The 25,307-nt window shown below is 37.2% G+C and overlaps 1 long non-coding RNA gene across 1 annotated transcript in view; it reads left to right on the forward strand.

The window, feature by feature from the left end:
- Nucleotides 1-1,764, forward strand: part of LOC150056151 (uncharacterized) — a 225,645-nt gene extending 223,881 nt beyond the window's left edge. Inside the window, exon 4 of the long non-coding RNA XR_016537296.1 lies at nt 1,673-1,764. This is a non-coding gene — a long non-coding RNA (uncharacterized LOC150056151). The remainder of the gene's footprint in view (nt 1-1,672) is intronic.
- The last annotated feature ends 23,543 nt before the right edge of the window (nt 1,765-25,307 follow it).

Genomic DNA, 25,307 nt, shown 5'->3' on the forward strand with positions numbered 1-25,307 from the left:
TTTCTGTGCTCTCCCTTAACATCCCCCAAACAGATAAATTTACATACAAGACAAAAGGTACAGAAATCAAAAACAGTGACAAAGGAGAAAAAGGAAGAAGCAAAATAACATAAAACCTTATTTCTACTTCTTGGAATTCATTTTGATAAACATCATTTTATATAACCCTATGCTATTGATCCTTTGTGATCCTCTCCTAAGAATATCCTCCTCTGGTCTCACTGTGTGAATGTCAAGAGTCCTGTGTAATTTATCATATCCAAGTGTTTTTTTTTTTTTTTTGTCTTTCACCATCCAGGATGTTTACTTGTAGATTTATAGGCCTTTTCTAGTTACAACAAATGAAGGAAAGCATGCAACCTTCATAAAGAAATGGAAAGACTTGAAAAAAACTACATAAATTCTTATATAGAAAAAATATCTCCTTATGGATTGATAACAGGCCAACCAAGCCAGACTGATCAACTTCCCGGTGTTCAGCCAAGCAGGAGAAGCTCTCCTGATGCAAGTCCTGAGGATTTTGCTGTGCTATCAACAAAACAAAACAAAGCTATATATGAACTTGAAAACACTTAGATTAAAAATAATTACTATGATCCACCAGCACAACAATGTTCATTGTATCACTGTTTACCATAGCAAAGATATGGAACCAACCTAGATGTCCCTCAGTTGATGAGTGGGTCAACAAGATGTGGTATTTGTACACAATGGAATCCTATGCTGCTGTCAGAAAGAATGACATTGCCCCATTTGTTAGGAAATGGAAAGACTTAGAAAAGATCATATTAAGTAAAGTAAGCCAGACTCAAAGGAACTTAGGCTCAATGGTTTCCCTCATTTGTCAAAATCAGTAGAAACGTTGGGCTCTCCTAGCAGAGATTTGCAACAGAGCAAAACCTTGATACAAAAGGCCATATAGTGGGACGCTGAATGAAAGGATCTCTAGGATATAGAAACATAAGAATGATTGTTCTTCTTAAGGTACTATGTTATCTCTCATCTCTTTTGCTGTCCCTTGGTTATCTCATATTGTTACAGTATTTCACTTTGTTTTCTGATATATTGCATAAATGCGTATTTGGTTATTTGAAATTGGATAGGGAAGGGGGGAAAACAAGATGAAGGGTGGGGGTGGGGGGAGGGGACCAAGACATGTGAAAGAGTATCAATGCATGGGAATTAATGCACCATCTATCTGGCAAATATCATGTAACCCTTGTATTAATTTTAATACAAAATATATGAAAAAAATAAAAATTATTACAATGAAAAATAGAGTATTCTCAAGCATTAGAGGAACCTTAATTTTTGAGCAAATCAACTATTTCCAACAAATACTTTTTCAATTATAGATGGTTGTCTCCATTGTATTTTATTAGTCATTTACTATTTTGCTGCCTTTCCTGTAAGCTCTCTTATGGTTGAGAGATACAGTCATTGCACTTTAAAAAAATCTGTTGATAGTTCTTATATTTTTGTAAATTTCTTGGTCTCTAAAAGAAATTTTTTAATGATTGGCTAAAGTGATATTTTAGTGTTAACAATGATCTAGAAAATTCCTTTTGTCATTAATTGGAAGGGAAATTTCTACTTGACCATGTATTTTCCTTCATTCTGTTCTCATCTATATCTTATTAATTACTGAAAATTCTCTTTTTTGCATATATAGATATTTCAAAGGTATTATACTTGAGACACTGTGTGCCTGCATCAGATAAGGCAGGCTATGCTTAGAAGAATACTCAACCAACAGAACTTCTACATGAGCATCTGTGAAGGCATCTGAGCTTCAGCAAAGAAGACTTCTCTCAAGTTTTTTTCTTTATTTTTTTTAATAAAAAGTAGGATTTGCTTTGAAAGTGAATTCCACATACTTGATTTTTATTAAACATCATTTAAGCAAGTCAAATGGTGAGAAAAAGGAAGCTTTACTTCTATATAACAATCTTAACTTCCATGTCAAGAATCCACTCTGATGAAAGGGATGACCTTAATCAAGATTCATTGTAGGAAAAACAAGAAGATGAGACAAAGGACACAGTATGAACCAGTATAACAGCGATATCCACAGGCAGTATGCTGAAAATAAACTTTACAACTTGGGAGTTATTAGCGGAGGACAGTGAAAAGAAAAAGATGGGAAGGGGTAACAATGTTCAAGAAATAATGTACTCAAATGTTCATTTGTTTATTTGAAATAGGAAAGGGGAAGGGGGAAAACAAGATGATTGGGAGGGGGCGGGGGAGGGAGATAAGGACAAAAACATGAAAAGGGGTATCCCTGTGTGAGAAGTAATGCACCCTACTACCTGGCAAATGTAACAGTAACCCCTCTATACATCATCGGGATCGATGATAAAAAATTAAAAAAAAGAAAATGTAGCCCCTCTATACATCACCCTAATAATAAAATTTAAATTAAAAAAGATTCATTGCACTTTTAAACTGATTTGTTAAATAGCAATGCTTTTGTACAACTATTTAAAGATAATAAAATATAATTTAAAAAATTCTTTCTGCCTAGTGAAGAAAATGCACTCTTTGCCATTGTGAGTAAATTCTGTCAATTCAGGGTGATTCTCAGTTAATACAAGGTTTCCCTTTTTCTTTACCTCTTGTGTGCAAATTCCTGGTTCTTAGCTAGATAGGATCAGGTAGCAGAGCCCGGGTCATGTGACTCAGGGAAGTCATTCCTTCATCCAGATGGCTTCTGTGCTGTCTTTGATCCTATATGGTCTTCAGCTGTATCCACTACCTTATTCTGTTTAGCAAGTCTGCTGTAGCAGACCTACAGGGTTCTATTAAGGCCATTCTTTTCTGCACTGAAATAATCTCAATACTTAGTGAGGCTAGGTGCCACAGCAGGTAATTTTACTTCTCTTGCTGTTCTTGCACCTTTCCTGGGCCCCCATGGCAATTAGTGACATCTCTCTGCTTTTTTCTTCCCAACTTAATTTCTTTGGATTCATTTCTCAAACTGGAAGCAAGCCCTTAGTGATGGGGCTGAGTTTGTAACTCCTTTCTGAGGCCACTCACTAGAGCTGACCTTCCTTAATTCCCAACCCTTTGTCTTTCCCTGTCTGGCTTTCTGCTTCCTTTGAGGTTAAAACAAACAAGCAAGCCTTCCTATGATAATGTAGCCTCCAAGTCTTCCTCTCAAGTGGCCAAAGCAAGATTACCTCTTTAAAACATTCAGTGCTTTTATTTTCTGATTTCTTGAGGCAACCATGTTTATAGCAAGAATAAAGGATTGAAGGACAAAAGAGACTTAGAATATTGATATTTTATGCTGCTATATAGGATTTTCTTAAGACTCATCAAAAGTACTCATACTTTTATAGCTCCAGTTTAGATTTTTTACCATTTTCTTTATATGACTTTCTTCTTTACAAGATTTGAAATCCTGAAGGTCTGAAGTTCTGTTTTCCTGGTTTACGATGCTCGACTCAGAATGTGTAAGGGTTGATGATTACCAAATTCCTTTCTAAATAGGCAATACCTTGAACTGATCCTACTCTCCCTTCCTCCTCCTCAAGCCAGTAATCATTTCCAGATAAAAGGATTGCTATAATGTTACGTGGAAATGCACTTCTTTGAACTAGCTAAAAATACTGGTGAGCACAATTCTACTCAGAGCTCAGTCTTGTTTGGCTATGGCTGCAGAAGAGTTTGGGCCAGCAATTTAGAAATAAAGGAAATTATTTCTCATAGTTCTACAGCTTGGGAAATCCAAGATCAAGATACCAGCAGGCCACTCCTTGGCATTTACCCAAATGTCCAGAAGCAAGGACATACTAAAGCCACTAGCACAATGATGTTCATTGCAGCACTATTTACCATAGCGAAGATATGGAAACAACCCAGATGCCCCTCAGTAGATGATTGGATCGAGAACATGTGGTATTTATACACAATGGAATTCTATACTGCCATCAGAAAGAATGACATGCCCCATTTGTAAGGAAATGGAAAGACTTAGAAAAAAATCATATTAAGTGAAATAAGCCAGATCCAAAGGAACACAGGCTCAATGGTTTCCCACATTTGTAATAATTAGTACACATCTAGGACTCTCTTGGCAGAGGATTAGAATAACAGAAAAACTAGATTCATAGGTGATGTAAGATGAGACTAAATGAAAGATCTCCAGGAGATGGAAACAAGAGCTTTATCTTGTGTGATTGTTGTTCTTAATGTACTATGTTATTTCTCTTCTCTTTTGTTGCCCTTTGGTCAATCTCATAGTTTTACTGTATCTGACTTTGTTACCTACTATATTGTATATATATATATATATATTGTTTATTTGAAATAGGAGAGAGAAGGGGGGAAAACAAGGTGATTGGGAGGAAGTGGGGGAAGGGAAATGGGAAAAAAACATGAGAAGGGGTATCAATGTGAGAAATAATCCACCTAATACTTGGTGAATGTAACTGTAACCCCTCTGTACATTACCCTGACACTAAAAAATAAAAAAATAAAATAAAAAAAGATTCCAGCGGGTTTGGTGTGTGAAGAACTTAGCTCTGCTTCATCAGTATTCCTTCTTCCTGAATCCTCCCAGGGTGGAGAGGGTGGACTGAACCAGTCAGCTAGCCTGCTTTTGTAAAGGCAAAATCTCATACATGAGCGTAGGAGTCATAGTACTTCCTGCTCAAAATCCTCACCACTTGATACTATCACATTGAAAAACAAATTCCAACTTAGGATTTTTTTGCGGGGGGAGGGATACTAATATTTAGAACTTTGTAGCGATTAACTGAGAAACAAGATGGAAGTAGAATGGTAATTTTCAGAAAGAGAGAAGGGGCATGTAAAAATTGAGTCCAAGGACAAGAAGACTAGAAGGAGATTGTTTTTGTGAGGAGTTTTAGAATATCTAGTAAATTTTGTGCAACATTTTTGCTTGGCTCTGAATTTTCTTTGATCATCTGCAGAGAGAGAAGCATTTGTCTGATTAAGAAAGCAATAGCAGATAGAAAATGTTCTCTACTTAAATCCCAACCACTCACCAATACTTAAATATTTGGTACTCAGGCAAATATGCTAAAGAAACGAGTACTCAATGCCATTCGTTAAAGAGAATGGAGACAGACTTTATTCAAGGGGAGGCCATCGTAAGAGAATTTATAACCAATGAGCAAAGTGGGCATCAGGCGGGTGGGAAATTACCAAGAAAAAAAATTAGGTTATGTAGTTAATTCTTTTTCCTTTTAAACAAAACAGTTTATGTGTACAATGCATCTTGATCTGTGTCATCACTTTAATACAAGTAAGGGAAGGGGTGTGGTGGGAGGCGTGTGTGCAAATATTGAAGGGGTGACAGTGATGCAGATGCACTGTATTCATAAACTGTTTTGGTGAGTGGAAACTTCTTTGTACTACTACAAAAAGATAATCAAAATATTCAAAGGAAGAAACATTAGGGCTGAGGGCTTTTTTTTTTGCGGGGGGAGGGCCGACTTGACAGAATTCTTGATGAAAGTAGGCAGTGTATAAGATATAGAGGGTAGTATGGGAATTAATGCACCATCTATCTGGCAAATATCATGTAACCCTTCTATTAATTACAATAAAAATATATGAAAAAAAGATATAGAGGGTAGTTAGGTATGAAATATGAGGGGTTTCACTAAACAATAGTAGGCAAATTCTTGTTTAACTGGATCAAACATGTATAGAGTATGAAGTCCAAGACTGAGTCCAGTCAAAAAAGGACTCACAGGGTCTGAATCTAGGTAGTCTCAGGAGATGTCTTGTCAGGTCTAGGTCATACAGATAACAAAATGAAGTTCATAAAGTCAATGACAAGGAGAGCGAAGTGACTCATATGCAGGAAGGCAATGGATTAAGCCACAAGCCTGTTGCAGGGGTAGATTGCATAGTATGAGTTGATTCTGGGTTCAGCTCTGGTCAGTAGAACATGCTAATTAGAGAGCGCTGCACAACATGACTGTATAAGGGTCTGAATCTCAAGCTATTGGTGCTTCATTTTCTCTCTTCATATACTATACACTCCTATAGCCTACATCTGGGTTTTATCCCATGACCAACAATGCAGCCTTCATTTAATTTGTCTTGGAGTCACAGGCAGCATGGGTCTGTTCCGATGTTGAGATTATGCACCTCACCTTCCTGGTCATGTGAGAGAGAACAGGTACGAGTTTTTTTTCTCATTCAGTGCAAAGATTGGGTAGATATTATAACAACATAAACAAAAGAAAAGCATAATAAATTATGTTGTAGGTGACATGAGAGCCTTCAGAAATCCATATTCAGTGGCTCAGAAAACCCCAAGTGTTTCTGTGATGGTAAGGCAGAAATATGATTGGAGGACAAGAAGGTATGATCTTGTGGTTAGTGAATTGGAGACTTAAAACTGTTTCTTCCAATTCTTTTTGGCATAGGAAACAACTCTTCTGAAGTCTTCTGACCTATTTCAGGGAGGGAAGGTCAGAGAATATGTTTATGACTATGCATCAGGGGAGAAAAGCAGAATGGCAGAGAGGCCTTCCTGCTTCTATAGTTTTCTCGATTTTCTTTAGCTTAAAGCACCAAGAATGCCCATATTTTTGGGTAACATTTCCTATCACCCATCAACCAGAAAGTGAAAGAGCCACATATCAGTCTGGAGAGGAAAGTCAGAGCATAAGCACAGTCACAAAATAACTTTTTCTCTGCCCTAACTTCATTGTGATTTTTGAGGTTTCCAAGGGTTATTCAACATGTTCTGCCTCTTTCTGACTCGTGTGACTACTTCTATTTACTGATGAAATCTAAACTTAACAATAACCCTGCAGGTATTGCTGTCTGTGCTTAGAAATGCAGCTCCTAGGCTGATGCTGCCTCTACTGACCTTTGTACTGTCGTCTACTGGACATAATGACCCAACCACCGAACTCCTGAAGTCCTTGAAAACTCACATGGCTGTCTCCTCTGTATTTGCCTCAGACTTGTACATCTCAACTTTGGGTTACATTTTGACATAAGAGTTCCCACTTTTTAAACCAAATCTTCGTGTTCTTCACTGAATCAAACTCTTAAACACCAGCTATAATATCTAAACATCTGAAGTCAGAGAATTTTATGTGTCTTTGTATTTCAGTGTATTTCTATTAATTTTTTTAGCAGCTCTAGGCTTTTGAACTCAGCCTTATGCTTGCGAGGCAAGTGTTTTTCCATTTGAGCCACGTCTCCAGTCCAGTGTTAGTGTATTTTTGAGTGGGAGCTTGTGCTTTTGCCCAAAGCCATCTTAGACTTTGATTTGAACTGGGGTTGGAACATGCACTACCACACTCAAATTTTAAGCCCTAAAAGCGAATGGCTCACCTGTCTATAGCTTGAGCCCTAGACCAACAGTGACTGAATTGTTGTGATATGTGCCTGTCATTCTCTGTGTTTCCTGTCTGCTCTTGCTCTCACTCCCAGCACCCTCACTCACTAAGTTTGTTGGACCTGTAAAGATATACCCTTTCCTTATGACAGTGGTGAAGCAGTTTATGATCTTTATGAACAGCTCTATTTTATTCTTTAGGTTCAGAAGCAAAAGGAACTACTATTTATACTTTAAGATTACCTCTAAGCTTCTACTCATTCCTAAGGGCTTGTTAGGCTCTTAGAATTACCATTTTTTTCTTCTTCAGGTTTTCAAGTTATTACTGCCTTCATCCTGATGAGAATGGGCTAGTTCTTATTAATTTTCTTCAAAAGGGTCATTTTTTTCTGTCTATACTGTGGGTACAGTATAACTAGAGAGCTAGATTTTAGCAATGTATTGCCTAATTTTATCCTGTCTATCAGTTATTAACTCTTTGACCTTCGGCAGATCATTAAATGCCTCTAAGTTTCAACTTTCACACCTAGAAAAAGGGTTAGTGATGGCATCAACTTTATGGATTATTGTGCAAATTCACTGTTTAACACACACAAAGCTCATTGCACATTGTAAATATCCACCAGTGTAAATTACAATTATGAATAAGTGATTGTAATTCTGAATGATACAAAGTTGCCCTTTGGAAAGGCCTAAATCTTGTGTTCTGCTGACTCTTAATATTATTATATTGCTTTCTTAAATTAGGTGATTTAGGAGGGAAAAATGTGAGCTCTCTTACAGTAGTGAAACCTTAACAATCTCGAGTTAAAATAGTTTAATTTTTTGAACCCCTTCAATAACTGTCTTTTGTGTGGGTAATGTAATTACCAGTGGGAAAATGAATAAAAGCTCAAACTCAGTATATTATGTTTTCATTGAATTTCTTTTCCTTAAATTCTAAGGGGATAGGACTTTAAACTTGGGAATAGTTTTTACCATTTTATTTTTAAATGCTATAGTAGGCATTTTAATATGTTCGTTCATATAGTATGCATTTTAATATGTTAATAAGTGATATAGTATGCATTTTTATATGTTCGTTCATGTCCAGTTTCAACAAAACTGGGTGGGAATTAGTATTCTATAATTCATGCTCTAGGGTGTCTTATTGCAATTATAAAATTTTATTATAAAATGTTTTTTTAATATTTATATTATTAATTAAATGATGATGAAGCCTCATAAATTCAGAATGGAGAATTATAGTCTATTACTCTTTGCACAGGCTTCTTATTAGCCAGTCCGAATATTTGATTTCTCCTTCCAACATGCAGAGAGATAAAATTTGCTAGTTTTGCTATTACTTTTTATAGCTCTGAAAGAAGAAAAATCTAAGAGCAGTTCACCTACATTGAAGTTGACACAAAGTGATTATTTTTTGGTGTGGGATGATTTTTGAACTACCACCTTGCAATTATTTTTTAAATCTTTTTTGAATTTTACTATCTACCAAAATTTCTAGACTAAGAAGGTAACAATAGAAATAACAATACCATTAATGTAAGGATTTCTGTCCTGCACATATATAATTTGTGTGTGTGTGTGTGTGTGTGTGTGTGTGTGTGTGTGTGTGTGTGTGTATGCGCACATGTGCCCGTCCATCCATCATGGGGCTTGAACTCTGGGCCTGGGCACTATCCTTGAACTCTTCATCTCAAGGCTATCTCTCTACCACTTGAGCCACATTGCCACTTCTGGTTTTCTGGTGGTTAATTAGAGATGAATCTCATGGACTTTCTGTGCCTGGGCTGGCTTTGAACCACGATCCTCAGATCTCAGCCTCCTGAGTAGTCAGGATTACAGGCGTCAGCCCAGCTATGCACATATATAGTCACTAGAGCTATTGAAGTTTGATATGAATTGGTGATGACATAAATACCCTAGCAACAATCAAAAAATGATACACCCAAAGAATGAACTAGACCTGCATCTTCATGCAATGCAGCCACTATGTACATATGACTATTCAGTGCTTGACGTGCAGGTTGTAACAAACAGATCAAAGGACATGACTCTAAAATGGGAGACTACTTTGGAGAAAGGGATGGTATAGAGGAGGATGATAAAAGACAGTGCTGGGGAGGGGTAGTAGTCAACAATTATATGTTGTTATATGTGAACGTGTCATAATGAAAGCCATTGTTTCATGCAAAAATACATTTCACAAATCATGCATGGGTAGTGAGAGTGAGAAACTGAATTTAAAAATTTATTTTCTCATATTTAAATGTCAATGTGTTTTAAAAAATTCATTTTCTCAGTTTATGCTTTGTTAAAATAATTACTTATGAGGCCATTTGACTAAGACAGCTCTAGTACTCTGGGATCTTGCATGAATGAATTGAAACTCAAATCAGTACCAATGGTCATATTGGAGGAAAACAAAATAACTGATCAGAAACTACAAATTATCTTCTAACTGGGGATTTTCTCTTGAAATGATCCAAATAAGAGTTCATCTTGGGGCCGGGAGTTTGGCCTAGTGGTTAAAGTGCTTGCCTAGCATGCATGAAGACCCGGGTTCGATTCCTCAGTACCACATACATAGAAAAAAAAAAGCCAGAAGTGGTGCTGAGGCTCAAGTGGTAGAGCTCTGGCCTTGAGAAAGTCCAAGGACAATGCTCAGACCCTGAGTTCAAGCCCAGGACTGGCAAAAAAAAAAAAAAAAAAAAAAAGAGTTCATCTTATCCAAGTTCCTCCTTCCCTTCCCCTGGCTCCCTCCCCCCCCCCCCCCAGTGGGGACTTGAATTGGTAGTGGTCTGACACTACCCAAGTCACATATTTGCTTAGGTAAACTCCTCAATTCTTTCTTCGGTCCTTCTTTCCTTCCTTCCTTCCTTCCTTCCTTCCTTCCTTTCTCTTTCCTTCCTTCCTTCCTTCTTCCGTTACTTGCCTCTCCTTGCCTAAAATTGGGACTGAAACTTGGTACCTGAGGTTTTCCCTTGTTGGCAGATGCTCTACCAACTGAGCTATGCCTCAGTCAACTCCCTCTTTAATTTTTTTATATACCTAAGTTTATTTTTAATAACTTCACCTGCTAGTTAGTGCCTCTTAGGCAAAGCACAGAGGCAGAGAAAGAACTGTCATCCCAGTGTGTTTGTTGTATGGCTCTCATTTCCCCATCAAGCTGACTTGAGAAGATATGAGGCCTTTTTTTCCTTATTTTATTTTACCCTACATTGTCCAAGGGGATGAAGAGGAAAGTGTTTGCATACAATTTAGAAACAAGATTTCTGGTATACAGAACTTGCTCTGCGAGAAGTAGCAATGATTCCAGGGACCTGAATGTTGCTTTTTGTAGAAGGTGTGGAGTTTTTGTGAAAGACTGTAGAAGTAGCTATGTTAAAGAAAAAAACATTATTAAAAATAACAGCCAGGGCCTGGAATTTGGCCCAGTGGTAGAATGCTTGCCTCGCATGAACGAAGACAAGGGTTTGATTCCTCAGTATCACATATATAGGAAAGCTAGAAATGGTGCTGTGGCTCAAGTGGAAAGCCCAAGGACAGTGCTCAGGCCCTGAGGTAAAACCCAGGACTGGCAAAAAAAATATAGCAGCCAGAGGTGCAAACATTTTCATCTTTTTTCTCCCATTGTACACTTTGGCCTAGAAGGAAAATGTAGGAACCCAAAAATCATTTTGGACACCATCACAGGTTTAAACATTGTATGTATGTCTCCTTGGCAACCATGTGAAAAAGTTTGGTAGGTCTAAGGGACAGCCTGCCTGTCCCCAGTCCTGTGATGCAAATGATTATGGCTACCCTTGGAGGTGCAAGGCTGCAGCACATCCAGAAAATATTTGCACCTCAGACCTTCTTCTGTAAAGTGGTGTCCTAATTGATGCTTTAAACACAAAAACTTACATCTCACCAGAAATCAGCATACCTTCAATTATATACTCAGACTAGGGGAGTTTGTCTGGGAGCTAGTGATGAAAGAAATTGGTTGTTTTGAGTAAATGAGATCCTTTACTTGGAATTCCAAGATGGATATTTGCATAAAAACAATGGGATATTTAAAAATCGAGGAAGCACCAACCCAAAGAAACTTCAGCCAAGTTTTTTTACAAAAATAAAAAGCAGTTGTGTGTTATATTTCAGTATTGTTATGACAGTTTTTATAATACCAAGCCTTTGAAGAGAAAGCAGTTTTATCCAATACTATGATTTAGAGCTAGATGAAGAAGGAATCGATTGTAGGTGGAGGCCAGCTATTGATCAGAAAAGGGAATGGGAAAATAACATTTTTCAAATAGAGAAAAATTCAGAATTAGAAGCCAGAAGGCAGGGAAACTACTGGTTGATATCTAGATATACTATGGGCCATTTGGCTTCTGATAAAGATGAAGCGGTTGGGAATACTAAAGAGCAGGGGGTCCATAAGAAATGAGATCTCTGTTATGTAGTTAAGTCTTCTAGACACCAGAGTCAACAGAGCAAGCGAAAGTGTCTGGAAGGATTGTTGAACTGGTTGAACTCTGTGAAGTCTCAGGCATCATTGTGTATATATGTCAGGGAGATTGAGGTGGACCCTTCTATTCTTTTCCTGCTCAATTATTTCTACTTCTATCTAGAGTTGAGTCAAGACTAACTTGAGTAGAAACCTAATGTTCTGAGCATCCCCACAAGGCACATGCATTATTTTACTTCCTTTTAAAATAGAGTTCAGTGCTTCTGGGAAAATGAAAATCGAGAGGAAAAGCATGCCTTCTATATTTTTCATTCATTCATTCAAAGCTGAAAAAAATAATTGTTTATTAGTACTGATATATGCCTGAGTAATATGAATGAAAAGAACACTTCAATGCTAATATGTCAAATAGTGAACAGCTTTAATTATGGGCAAAATTGTCATTGAGTGTGAATTATCAAGATTAAAAAAAAAAACAAAAAAACCTCTCTGCAAGCCAGTAGCCAGTGACTCAGGCCTGTCATCCTCGCAACTCAGAAAGTAGTTTGAAGCAAGCCTGGGCAGGAAAGTCCCTGAGCCTCTTAAATTCACCACCAAAGAGCTGGAAGTGGAGCTATGCCTCAACTGGAAGAGCACTTAGCCTTGAGAAGAAAAGCTCAGGAACAGCATCTACGCCCCAAGTTCAAGTCCGAGGACTGGTGTATGTGCAACACACACACACAATTCTCTGTAAAATAGAGGTTTTCAAAATAGTGTCAAAACACATCTATAAAACAGAAATATTCCCACTACTCTAGGCTATAAGCAGAAAAGTGCCAGACATTCCCCAGACCCTTAGGCAAGTGTTCACACACCTCAAGGGCAACCCTAACCTTTTCAAAGCATAACCACTGAGTTGGAATAAATGTAGCAGTTAGCAGGGAAAAAAAACATGCTTTATTGAAAGAAAAGAAAAGGAAAGGAAAAAAGAAAAGGACCAAAGTGGTACAACAGTGTGGTCACTCCTATAATTACTTCCAATTTCCCTGTTGCGTTTAAACAAGCTGTGTTTCAAGAGGAAGCTCTTTAATTTAGTGCAATGTTCCAAGGCAGCCCTACCAATACACATCGGACAGAGAACCCAGCTTCCTGCCAACGCAGGAACCTATGCTGATGTGCAGGAGCCATGGGTAACTGAGTTCAAATTTAAGTCTATGCCATTGTGGAAAAGAACCCAGGCAGTAGGGAGGTGCACCATCAGCAAAAGCTGTTCTGTTCCTCAGTAGGGGCTCATTGCATGCACCGTGGGGTAGGGGTGGGAATGAGAATACCTGCCATCAGGATGTGGGAAATTGATTGCACGTATTGAAATCTATGCAGCTAAGCTTTATCCCTGGCAGTGAAACCATTGCTTTCTCTGATGAGGAATGAGTATTTGGAGGTAGACTTGGAGAATTGTGAACTCTTTTCCATTCTCCCAAGTCAGTGTGTCTTGGATGCAAACCAGGCTGCTCACATGATCACTGGGATAATGTGAAGTTCAGGGGAGAGGATGGTGGGGAGTCCCTGATGCCTGGCTTGGCAACCCCTGCTTGGTGGTTGCAGCTGAGCTTGCCTCTTCCAAAGGGAGCTCATCTGGAAGGCTGTGCGGTCTTGGCTCTGACCCCACTCATTTATTGGTCAGCTGGAGAAGGTGATGGAAAAACATGCCTGGGGAAACACAAGGTTTTTTTTTTTTTTTTTTTTTTTTTTTTTTTTTGCGGGGTGGAGGATACATGAAAGAAGACTGTGAGCCTGAAACCTGTGCTTAACCCTTGAAGGGGAGGACTGGTCAGTCTTTGTGGACAGCAGCATCAGCACCACCCAGGAGTAGGAGAGAAATGAATATTTTTCAGGTCAGCTCTGGAGGAGAGGCTTGGCAATCTGCCTTAAGAGGCCCCTTAAGGGATGCTGGGCGTACCATAACTTGGAGAACCTGAAGAATGCTTGCCAGATGACAATAATTGATAATAAGTGTTTAATTAATAGAATTCAGAATCAATATAGTACTTGAAGTAGAAAAAGATCAGATGATTAGAAAAAAACTGAGAAGTTTGGCAATACCAAGACTATCATTAGTATCAGCTATTATCAGGAAAGGTTTAATATATTAGCTGTCATCAAGGAATTGCAAGATCCTAATCACAACATGTCAGTGGACATTTTTTATCTCCTGCATCTACATGATTTAGACAATCTTGGCTGGGATCCTGCTGTGTCAGAGGGCTGGTCAATCTAGTTTAGGCTTGTGCAAGGTGACTTGGCTTTGTTCCATATGTCTGTCATCCTTCTGGAAACCACAGCTAACCCAAGCATGTCTTTGTCACAGCAATGTCAGAAATGGGAGAGCACAAGAAGAAACTTGCAAGACACTTGAGGCTCCAAGTCAGAATTGGCGCAATGTTGATTAATTCCCTTTCATCCTGTTCTTCAGACCAAGGCATATGTCCAATCTCATATGGGGGAGTATATTTGTTTCTACAGTAAAAGAACTTGCAGAGAGAGTCACAGGCCAAGGAACATCACTGGGAAAGTTGTAAGGGATTGGGCCATTCATGCAATCAACCACATCCACAGTGAGCAAACTTCTCTCTGTGTTTATTAGCAGCACTTTCACAATAAACCCGAAAAAGTGCATTTGATTTGGAGAGAACAAACATTCCTTCATTTTTGCCCCTAAAAAAGAACACTGATTTTACTGATTTCAATGGAACCAACTATTTGGTTCTAAATGAAGACAGTACAAATCAGATTAAATGATTTGTAGCAGAGCAAGAGTTATTTTAAGCCCATAGTATATTGATAACATTTAAGACACTTTTTCTATCATTCGTTCTTATTTAAAATTTGTCTTTGAAGACAAACAAGAGCTCCTTCTCTTTGATAGACTTTCTTCTTCAGTGATTTCCTGATATTCAATATATGCGAATCGTCTGGGTGTTTAAAATGGAATTTCTAATCTAGCTTCCCCCACAGTATTCTGGGTAGCATTGGTGATTGTGTTGGCAACACTTTCCTAATTACCTTCTGACAAGGAAACACTGGGGACAAGTTGTGCGCTCACAGACCTCCCATGTTCATAGGTAAGCAGAAGTAAAATTGTGAAGATAATTACACCACTTGGGAGCTATGTATAGATTCAATACAATATTTATCAAAATGCCAGTCATTCTTCACAGGATTAGAGAAATCAATCCTAAAATTCATTTGGATGCATTAAGACCCCCAGATAACCAAGGAAATCTTGAGCAAAAATCCTGTTTGTAAAAATAAAACATCTGACTTTGTAGCACAGAACTATATTAACAGAAACAACATAGTAGTGGCACAAAAACAGACACGTTGACCAATGGTGAAGACTGAAAGATCCACAGATTAGCCCACATACTTACAGGCATCTGCTTTTTGACAAGGGTTCCAAAAACATTATGTTGGAAAAATGAGTCAAAGATCTTAGTATAAAACACAAAACTTTGGAATTATTAGAGGAAAACCTTAGGCATAAAACATTTAAAGGTATAGCATAGACAATGCTTCTCTAGAATTAGGAGAAAGAATTGACACGTGGAATTGTTTAAAATTTGTATTTTCTGCAGCAAAGGAAATAATTACTAGAATGAAGAGACAACCCACAGAATGAGAGAAAATCTTTGCCAATTATTTATTTGGTGAAAGATTACTATATCCAAATGTATAAAGAGCTCCAAAAATAAACATTAAAGGAAGAAATCAAATTAATAAATGGAAAGATGAATTGCTCAGATAGTTCTCAAAAGATAGAGTACAAATAGCCAGGTGCGGTGTCTCACACCTGTAAACCTAGCTGCTCAGGAGGCTGATATCTGAAGATGGAGGTTCAAAGCCAGCCCGGGCACTAAATAATGTGAGACTCTTATCTCCAATTAACCACTAGAAAACCAGAAGTGGCGCTGTGGCTCCAGGGATAGGGTAGTAGCCTTGAGCTGAAAAGCTCAGAGACAGCAGCCAGGCCCAGAGTTCAAGCCCCATGAATGACAAAAAAGTATAAATGGCTAATAAATGCAGGAAGAAATGTTGTTGACGTTCCTTAGTCATTGAGATAATTTAAACACAGACTACACAACATTCTATCTCACTCCAATCAGAATGGCAACCATCAAGACAAAGAATAAAGAGAATTTGGAGTGGGGGAGGGAAAGCTCTTACACTATTTGAAATGTATATTAGTGGATCCATTATGAAAATCTGTATGGTGATCCATAAAAAAAATCCTCTCACCAAAAATAGAACTAGCACATAACCCAGTTTTACCAAAGGAATGTTAAGGCAGCATACAATAGAAATAACTGTACATACATATTTACGGCAGCACTATTCATAATAGCCAAAGTATAGAAGCAAACTAGGTGTCCATCAACTGATGACTTGAATGTGGTATATACTCACAGTGGCTATTCTTTAGTTCTCCCTAATATGCAGAATCGAGACCTAATAAAAAGAGAATTACAATACTAGAAAATAAAAGAACTATTTGGGAAGACTATAACTAGTAGGAGGTGAAAGAGGAAAAGAAGAGTGATATGGCTTGAAGTACTTTACGCATATATATGAAAATAGAAGTCTGTCAGAAAAATATTTTAAAAGGGAAAAGAAGAGATTAAAAAAAGTAGCAGATTGAATTTGATTCAAATATATTATGTACATGGGTGAAAATATACCACACCCACTTGTATGATTAACATATGCTAAGAACATTTATGTGAGCAAATATAAAGGGTTTTATTATTATTTTTAAATTTTATTAAAGAATTTATTAACATTGATTTTTACATCATATTTCAAATGATGTGCTTAACAAACAAGCATTCAAGAAGGGAATCTCTATATACAATTACTGGCACTTAGATTTTAGAACATAATTAAAATTAGGCTAAGGGTTTGTATGTCCTAGATACTTATTAATCTATGTAATAAAACATTATGTCTATAGAGTCATAAATTTTTAAGTCTATGTAGTTATGTTTATATTTCCAATACCATGTCCATAGAATTGGGTATGCAAATATTTTTTCATATATTTTTATTGTAATTAATAGAAGGGTTACATTATATTTCCCAGATAGGAGGTGCATTAATTCACATACATTGATACCCTTTCTCATGTTTTGGTCCCCATTTCCCTCCCCCCCATCCCCACCCCTCATCTTGTTTTCCCCCTTCCCTATCCAATTTCAAATAACCAAATACTGTAACAATATGAGATAACCAAGGGACAGCAAAAAGGGTTTTATTTTTAAAGAGATGTATAGGGTACAATATAAGCAGGAATGGAGGAATCAAAACATCTCCAGCAGACACCCCTCAGTAATCTCTGGGTTCCCTTTTATGCCCCCTTGAAGAAGATAATGCCAGAAGTCTTTGTGTGCAATTTCATCTTTCCCTTTTCTTTTTTATGGTGCTGAACCAGAGGATAAAAAGATAAAGAATTGCAGAGCCTGGCACGTGATGCCTCCCCACTGCGTGTTGCTGCTACAGAGAGAAAGTGGCAGCCGCCAACCGCTGTTTTATTAATAATGAGGCATTCACATAAATTCCATGCAAAATTGATTTTTGACTGTTATATAAGAATCAAATACCAGGCTTTAAAAAGTAATTGAGAAATCTATTTGTAATTTACTTGGCCTATAAGAACCCGGTGTCCTGCCATAAACAATTTTACAATATTTTCCCCCTTGTTAAACAGCTATTTTTACACATCTGTTTGGCCTCTTTGATGACATGCAGCCAGGAGATGGAATGAATACAGGTTTAAAACAACATGTGGTCACAGTATCTTCCAGCCCCATCTTCCTGGGGATCTCTTACAAGTTGTGATAGCATTTTCATCACCGTGCAGGTGAAGTATGTTAATGGATAATTATCTGACATTGGGTGTGGACTGAGGGATCATAAATATACTTCTGGCAAAAGGACAGAATGATGAAATAGATATTCACACCACAGGAAGGAAAGAGGGAAGACGGAAAGGCAGAAAGGAAGAAAAGAAGGAAGATAGTAAGGAAGAGAGGAAGAGAAAGAACAAGATATACAACAAAATCCTACCTGAACCAACCAAGCCATGCACTCTGTTTCTTGTGTGAAAATGAAGTGGCTAAGTCTCCATATCCTGTTCCAAAGTTTCTCTGGAAACCTATTAATAATCAGTAGTTTCACATATGTTAAAGTTAGCTGAAATTATTTCAATTAGCTGATTTATTTCTACTTCTTGAGATGGAATTTAGAGGGACAAAAGCATACCTAGTAAAAATAAGACAGCTATCTGTAGGACTATTTAGGAGGCTGAGATCTGAGGGTTAGAGTTTGATGCCAGCCTAGGAGGAAAAGTCTTTGAGATTCTTATCTCCAATTCACCACCACCACTATCACCACCACAAAAGGGGGCGGGGAAGGAAATAGAACTGTGGCTTAAGTGGTAGAATACTAGCTTTGATCAAAAAAGCTCAGGGACAGTACCCAGGTTCAGAGTTCAAGAGCCAGTACTGGTATATGCATACACACACAAGACAATTATATATATACACGCACATATATATATATATGCTTAATTTCCACATTTCCTTTTGTGGAGATGGAGTTGGGCTGTCGGGGGTTAAACCTAGAGTCTACATGTACCAAACATATGTTCTACTACTGAGCTACACCCCAGTACTATTTCCTTGGAATTATTTTTGCAAAAACATTTCTTTTCTTACCTACTTTCCTTTTTAATGTATTCTAAAAGTTTACTTTAAAAAGCATCCTTTTGGACCAGGAGTTTTGCCTAGTGGTAGAGTGCTTGCCTAGCATGCATGAAGACCTGAAAGCCAGAAGTGGAGCTATGGCTCAAATGGTAGACCTCTAGCCTTGAGAAAACCCAAGGACAGTGCTCAGGCCCTAAATTGAAGCTCCAAAGCTGGCAAAAAAAAAAAAATCCATTCTCTGAAGATTATTATACTTCACCAATTTCTAAGTGCAGTTTAATGAAAATTTGTGAACTTTTCTATTGTCATTAAATAGTTGTACAGAGGAGTCACCATTCAATCATATAGTTTATGAATACAATGCATTTTGATCAGGGTTAGCATTCTCGCCTATTCCTCCCAAACCCACATGTTCCCTCAATTTCCTTAGTTTTGTAAGATGTGCATTGAATTTCATGACTACACTGCACGCCCCACCTCAGTTCATTCTGTTGTATGACAGTTTCCATAGCCAAGTTAAAACATCTCCACCATGTGTTGCAGTTAGCTCACCCTTCTAACTTCTGGCTACAAGCCATTTGCTCTTCTGCTTTTTGTTGCTGTAGTTTTGCCTTTTAACAATTTCCTATAAACAGAATCACAGCATGTAGTTATTTGTGTGAAGCTTTTTATCACTTAGCATGTTTTTGAGACTGGGCTACGTTGTTGAATGCTTTAACATATTCATATTAGCACTAGGTTGTTTTTCATGATATAGACACATAGTATAGATATGCCACAAGTTTCTATCCATCCATTAGTTAATGAACACTTTGGGTTGTTTGTGGGGATTTTTTTAGCCTGTCCTGGGACTTGAACTCAGGGCCTATTCACTGTCCTTGAGGCTTCTCAAGGCTAGCACTTAATCAGTTGAGCCACAGCACCAGATTTTTCTGTGTATGTTATACCAAGGAATGGAACACAGGGCTTCATCCATGCTAAGTGAACACTCCACATAAGGCTACACTTTAGGCTCTGTGTTTTTTAAGTATTGTGAATAATGTAAGAAACATTCTTGCAAAAATTTTTCATGGGGCTAGGAGTTTGGCCTAGTGTTTGAGTGCTTACCTCTAGCATGCATGATGACCTGGATTTAATTCCTCAGTACTACATACATAGAAACAAAAGCCAGAAGTGGTGCTGTGGCTCAAGTGGTTGAGCTCTAACCTTGAGTAAAACCCAAGGACAGTGCTCAGGCCCTGAGTTCAAGCCCCAGGACTGGCAAAAAAAAGTCTTGCATGGACAAGTATTTTTATTTCTTTTGGATTAATATAATAGAGAGTGCTGGGTTGTATATATCTAACTTTACAAGAAAAGTTACTATATTACATTTTCACACAAGTAATTTATATTAAAGTTGATACACTTTCTCATCAATACTTGGCATTGTCAAGTGTGGGGGAAGAGTTCATTGTGGGTTTAGCTGATGTTTTTCTCATTGTTTGTGATCTTGAACATCTTTCTTTGTTAAAAATTTTATTGTTAGGGTGAAGTATACAGAGATTACAGTTACATTAGTGCAGTAGTGAGTACATTACTTCTCACGCATTGTTACCCGGTCCCATGTTTTTCTCCCACTTTCTCTACCCCCTAAGTTGTAAAGTTCATTTCCAACATACTATCTTGTGAATATCACTGTTGCATTGGTTAATCCTTTGTCATTTGTCTCATCATCTTGTTTTTCTTTTTTTCTTCCCTAACTCAAACAAATAAACATATATACAATATACCAGGTACCAGAGTCAGATACAATAAGAACAGGAGATAAACCAAAAGGGGGAAGAAAAACACAAAAGACAAAAGAAATAACTTCACATAGCACATTAAAAACAATAACCACATATCCTAGAGTTTATTTCACTTAGCATCATCCTTTGAACATCTTTCATGTGCTTATTGGCATTTGTGTATCTCTTGTAGAATATATTTGTTCAAATATTTTCCCCATTTTTATTGGGCTGTTTCCTTCTTATTGAGGCGTAAAATGTTTTATATACTCTATATATAGACCTTTTATTAGATGCATATTTTGCATATATATTGCAATAACTTTGATTTGCCTTTCAACATTTTAATTTTTTAGAGTATAGTATTTTAATGTGACAGTTCATTTGAGAGGTTTTTCTGCTGAATTGTGTACTTTATCCTGTGTGAGAATGTTTTTCCCGAGTGGTGTCACCAACATTTCTTCTTATGTTTTTCTTCTGGAAATATAATAGTGTTTGTTAGGTGTTATATTTAGGTCAAGGATTTATTTTGAATAATCATATTTGTGCATATTTTAAAGGTAAAGCTTGAAAGTGACCTGTTGATATTCAGTCATTCCAGCATAAATTTTCTGATTTATTTTCATTTAATTACTGAGACATCTTGATAAAATTAATTGACTATGACTCTTCTACTCACTGTTCTGTTCCCCTGATCTGTAAGGCTATGCCTACTCTTTATTTATTTATTTTTATTTTTTGGCAAGTTGTGGGACTTGAACTCAAGGCCTGGACACTGTTCTTGGGCTTTTTCAAGGCTAACGCTTTATCATTTGAGCAACAGCATCATTTTCAGCTCTTTCTGTGTATGTGGTACTGAGGAATCTAACACATGGCTTCATGCATGCTAGGCATGCACTGTACCACTAGGCCACGTTCCTAGCCCAAAGGCTGTGCCTACTCTTAACACCACATGCTCTTCATTACTTTCTTATGTTAGAATCAGATAAATCTTTTGATATTATTATTTTCTTTTTCAAAATATTTGGGGTATTCTAGATCTTAGTGCATGTGGCACCGGGGGATCAGAACATTCCAGAATTCTTAGCCATTGGGTATTCTAGATCATCTACAATATCATATAAATTGCATCATCTTGTCAATTTCTGCAAAAACTGCTCTAATTTTGATTAGGATTGCATTGGATTAACTAATCAATCCATCTTAAATATTAAATAATTGTAAACTGATAATTCAAATTTAAATAAGCCCTATATATAGTAATATGTACATAAATATATGATACATATGTATAATATATACATAAATTTATACATAAAATATATATCTATATATAAAATAATATATAGATACACTAAAATGTTCATATACCAACTTATTGGGGAAAATTAACATGACATTTTGTGTAACTGTAGAATCTTTTTCTATTTTTCATTTTGTGCCAATCCTGGAGCTTGAACTCAGGGCCTGGCCACTCTCCCTGAGGGACACAGTTCTGTGTCTCTGTGTGTGTGTGTATATGTGTGTGTGTTTATTGGAGATAAAGGTTTCATAGATTTCCTTGCCCATGCTGGCTTTGAACCATGATCTTTAGCTATCAGCTTCCTGAGAAAGGAAAGGAAAAGAAAAGAAAGGAAAGGAAAAATAAATTTAGAGAGATCGTATGGGAAGGGTTTAGTAAGCTGTGAAATCCTGTCTTTGGATTATTGCAAAATAACACCTTTGTTCCGATTTCTGAAACCCCTTTGTTCCCATTTCTTCTTGCCACCAGAGCCTAAGGAAGTTTTGTCTCATCTAAATTCTATAACCTGAGAATTAAGATAGATATGGTAGTGGCTACTAACACAAACCAAAAAACTAGAATCATTGAATCTAGAATTGGATAGGATCCCAGTGGTCACCCTCTTAAATATTTATGTGGAAAGGAAAGTAACATAGATCTTATAGCCCAAGGGAAGAGAAGGCCAGACTTCCCCTTGGCATCTTGCCTGGGTATCAGAGACAAATACATTTTGTAGTTTTAGCTGAGGGAATCTAGCTTAAACACTTGCAGATGAATTAAGAACAAAGGGATGTAGAAAGAAGTGGAATACATTGATTTGTAGGAAATAAACAAAAAACAAACAAGGAATGACTCCACAGAAAAATGAAAGTGTATATTGTATTTCTGATCTTTGAAAAAGAATTTATTGATGGCTTAATATTTGATATAAGCAATATTTTCAATGGCAGTGAACTAAACATCCAGGAAATCTTGGATGGTCTAGATAAGCTAAATTTCATTGATTTGGTTTTTTGTTTTTTGGTTCCTTATTTCATTTTTGTATTGAATTGACATTTTACTTTTATACTCAATCACTTGATGTTCTGTCAGTAATTTCTAAGTTTCCATGCTTACTGTACAACTGAAGGATAGCTAAATAGATTGTGATATTTCTATGCAGTAGAATATAATTCAGCCATAGAAAGAATGAAGTACTGAAGAATACTATAACATGAACTGAAAATATGCCAAATGAAAGACACCAGACCATTAAATCCATACACTGAATGTGTGTATAGATGTGCATTCTATACTATACATATAGTACCACATTATAAATTTCAAAACAGTTTTAATAATTGTGCATCCCTCAAGAGGGACAGACCCCCTTAAGTTATATGCTCAATCCAGTAATTGGTTGGTTAACTGAAAATTTTGATGTAAATCAGGAGGTACAGAAGCTGGTCTTATCTACAGGACAGAAGTTCCTCTCCTTGTCCTAGCTAAAATGTCTATGTTTTTGTTTCAGTGCATGGAATGACTTGCTCAGTGAAGAAAAGCATCCTTTTTAGCTAAGGAGGATGCATTATATTGATTGAAACTCTGAGGCCAGGTTTGTCATGGTTCTATGCTAGATGAGAAGATACCACTCTTGTCAGCCAATAGTTAGTTAATGTGTTAGTAGGTAAAACCACTTCTGCTAGCAAGTTTTGGAAAATACTACTTTCTGGTATAGACAAAACCCTCCAGTTTAGCCCAGACTGACCTTCTGTTCCTTGACATGTTAGAGCTGTGGCCACCATCTATGAAATAGAAGGAAAATGGATATCATCTCAGTCCAGACCCTGGACATGTTTTAGTTTTGGGATAAAAGATAATGCTATGACCCAAATAACTATTTGTTGTCTTCAAATTACAAAAAAGCCCACTTTTAATATTCTTCAAAATTTCAAAGTCAAGTACTAAACTGTAGGTTTAAAAATTTGCTTGTGTAAAGAATGTATTCTATATAGCATGTTTTCAATAGCTTTAACACAGGACAAGAATCTATGTGAATGAATAATTATGCAGGAGAAATTCATTGTAAGGTGAATTACCCTTGAACCAAGCCCCACTTCCCATTCAAATTTTATAGATAGTTTTGACCTTACTTTCTGTTCTTAACAAATTTTTCAATCATCATAAATATAACAGGATCATGTGACTTCTTTCACTGTTCATTGATAATCTTTCAAAAGTGTGTAACGTCTTAGGATGTTTATTTTTACTTTATCTCCCAGTCACTAGTAGTGTCTGTATTCAATTTATGAAAATGCATTTGTTATTCTTCTTGTCTCTCTTCTTAATGAAGGAGATCTATCCAGATTAGGTCCTACTTTCTTATCTACCCAGTGGCAGGTCAATTCTCTTATAGACCCCTATCTAGAGGGCAAATGTGTGTTGATTGTATTGGCTCTTGTGAGGTCTTATTTTATTCCTTCGAACATGCAATCTAGAATACTTAGTATATGTGCTTTCTGGAAAACTTCTGTTCTTTCTTCCCTTTCATTGTACTTTCCTCAGAGGAATGCCTTCCTCCAATGCCTGCCCTTTTTTCTCTCTTATTGATCAATTCTTTACTAGATAGGTAGCTGTTCTGATCTTGTGGAGAAATCTTCCGCTAAAGGATTGGATATGAAAGGAAAATAACACTCTAGCTTAGAAATAGGCACTTGCATGGTAGAAGTCCCATGGCTGTCTGATTTAATGAGCCAGCTGGCAGGCAATGAGAATGGAAGAATGGGCCTTTCTCACTGCAGACAGGTGGGCTTTCTCTAAGTCTGGTGGCAAGCACAGGTGGGCCACTAATTGCCTTTAAAAATTCAAGCCCATTGACCTTACAGTTAGTGTAAGTTTGACTGTCAAATTTAATTTTGGATGGCAATGAGAGAGGGGGGGAGAGGGAGAGAGAGACTGTATTTGTGTAAGAAGACTCTATCAGGGTGTCTATTAGCCCTATGACATTTAAAATGGGAATTTTAATGTCCCTGGGAATTTTCATTTAAAAATTAATTGCCATGCTTCTTTTATCTTGCAACTTGTGTAGCATATGTGATCCAGAAGATGCCCCAAGAGAAGATAGGCAGGAATTGCACATTGCTTGTTACTTTACCAGTCTCTCAATGCCCCTGGTACTCTGAAATTTCCCATCACTCTCACTTCTTCCTTCTTTTTCCCAGGCTTTGATTTTTCGATTTAATTCTTGCATTCAGTCTCTCATATCCACTTGATAAGGTATTATTTTCATTTCTTTGCTGTCTGTTGAAACTCTAGTTTTACTTACCAACATCTCTCTGGGCCAAGACAACCAGGACCCCAATCTTTGTAGACTCGATACTTCCTGAGGTGTGCTTACCCTGCCTTCAACATTTTATAGAGGCACAGAAAGTCATCTGGTGCCTCATTTAGAAGGCAGTCACGAGGAACAGATGGAGGAATAGCCCCATAGCTCCCTAACAGTTTGCAGATTCCAAATTAACGCTGCCACACAGGCCCAGAATATTCACAGGCAAAGATTTAGAACTGAGTTCCCTGCCTATTCCACAAGGTATTTCCAGATACTGCTGTGATTTCCAGCATAACCTTTCACTCTATGAGAGACTGAGAGAGGAAGCCAAGTAATGGTTTCCATTTTGTTACCTATTAGGTCAGAATGGGTAACCTAGCAACACAGATTTCCAATGGTTTTTTGTTATTGGTTAACCTGACAAAT

This window comes from Megascapheus bottae, chromosome 12 (assembly GCF_031878675.1).
Source record: "Megascapheus bottae isolate mThoBot1 chromosome 12, mThoBot2.hap1, whole genome shotgun sequence".
Classification (NCBI taxonomy): domain Eukaryota; kingdom Metazoa; phylum Chordata; class Mammalia; order Rodentia; family Geomyidae; genus Megascapheus; species Megascapheus bottae.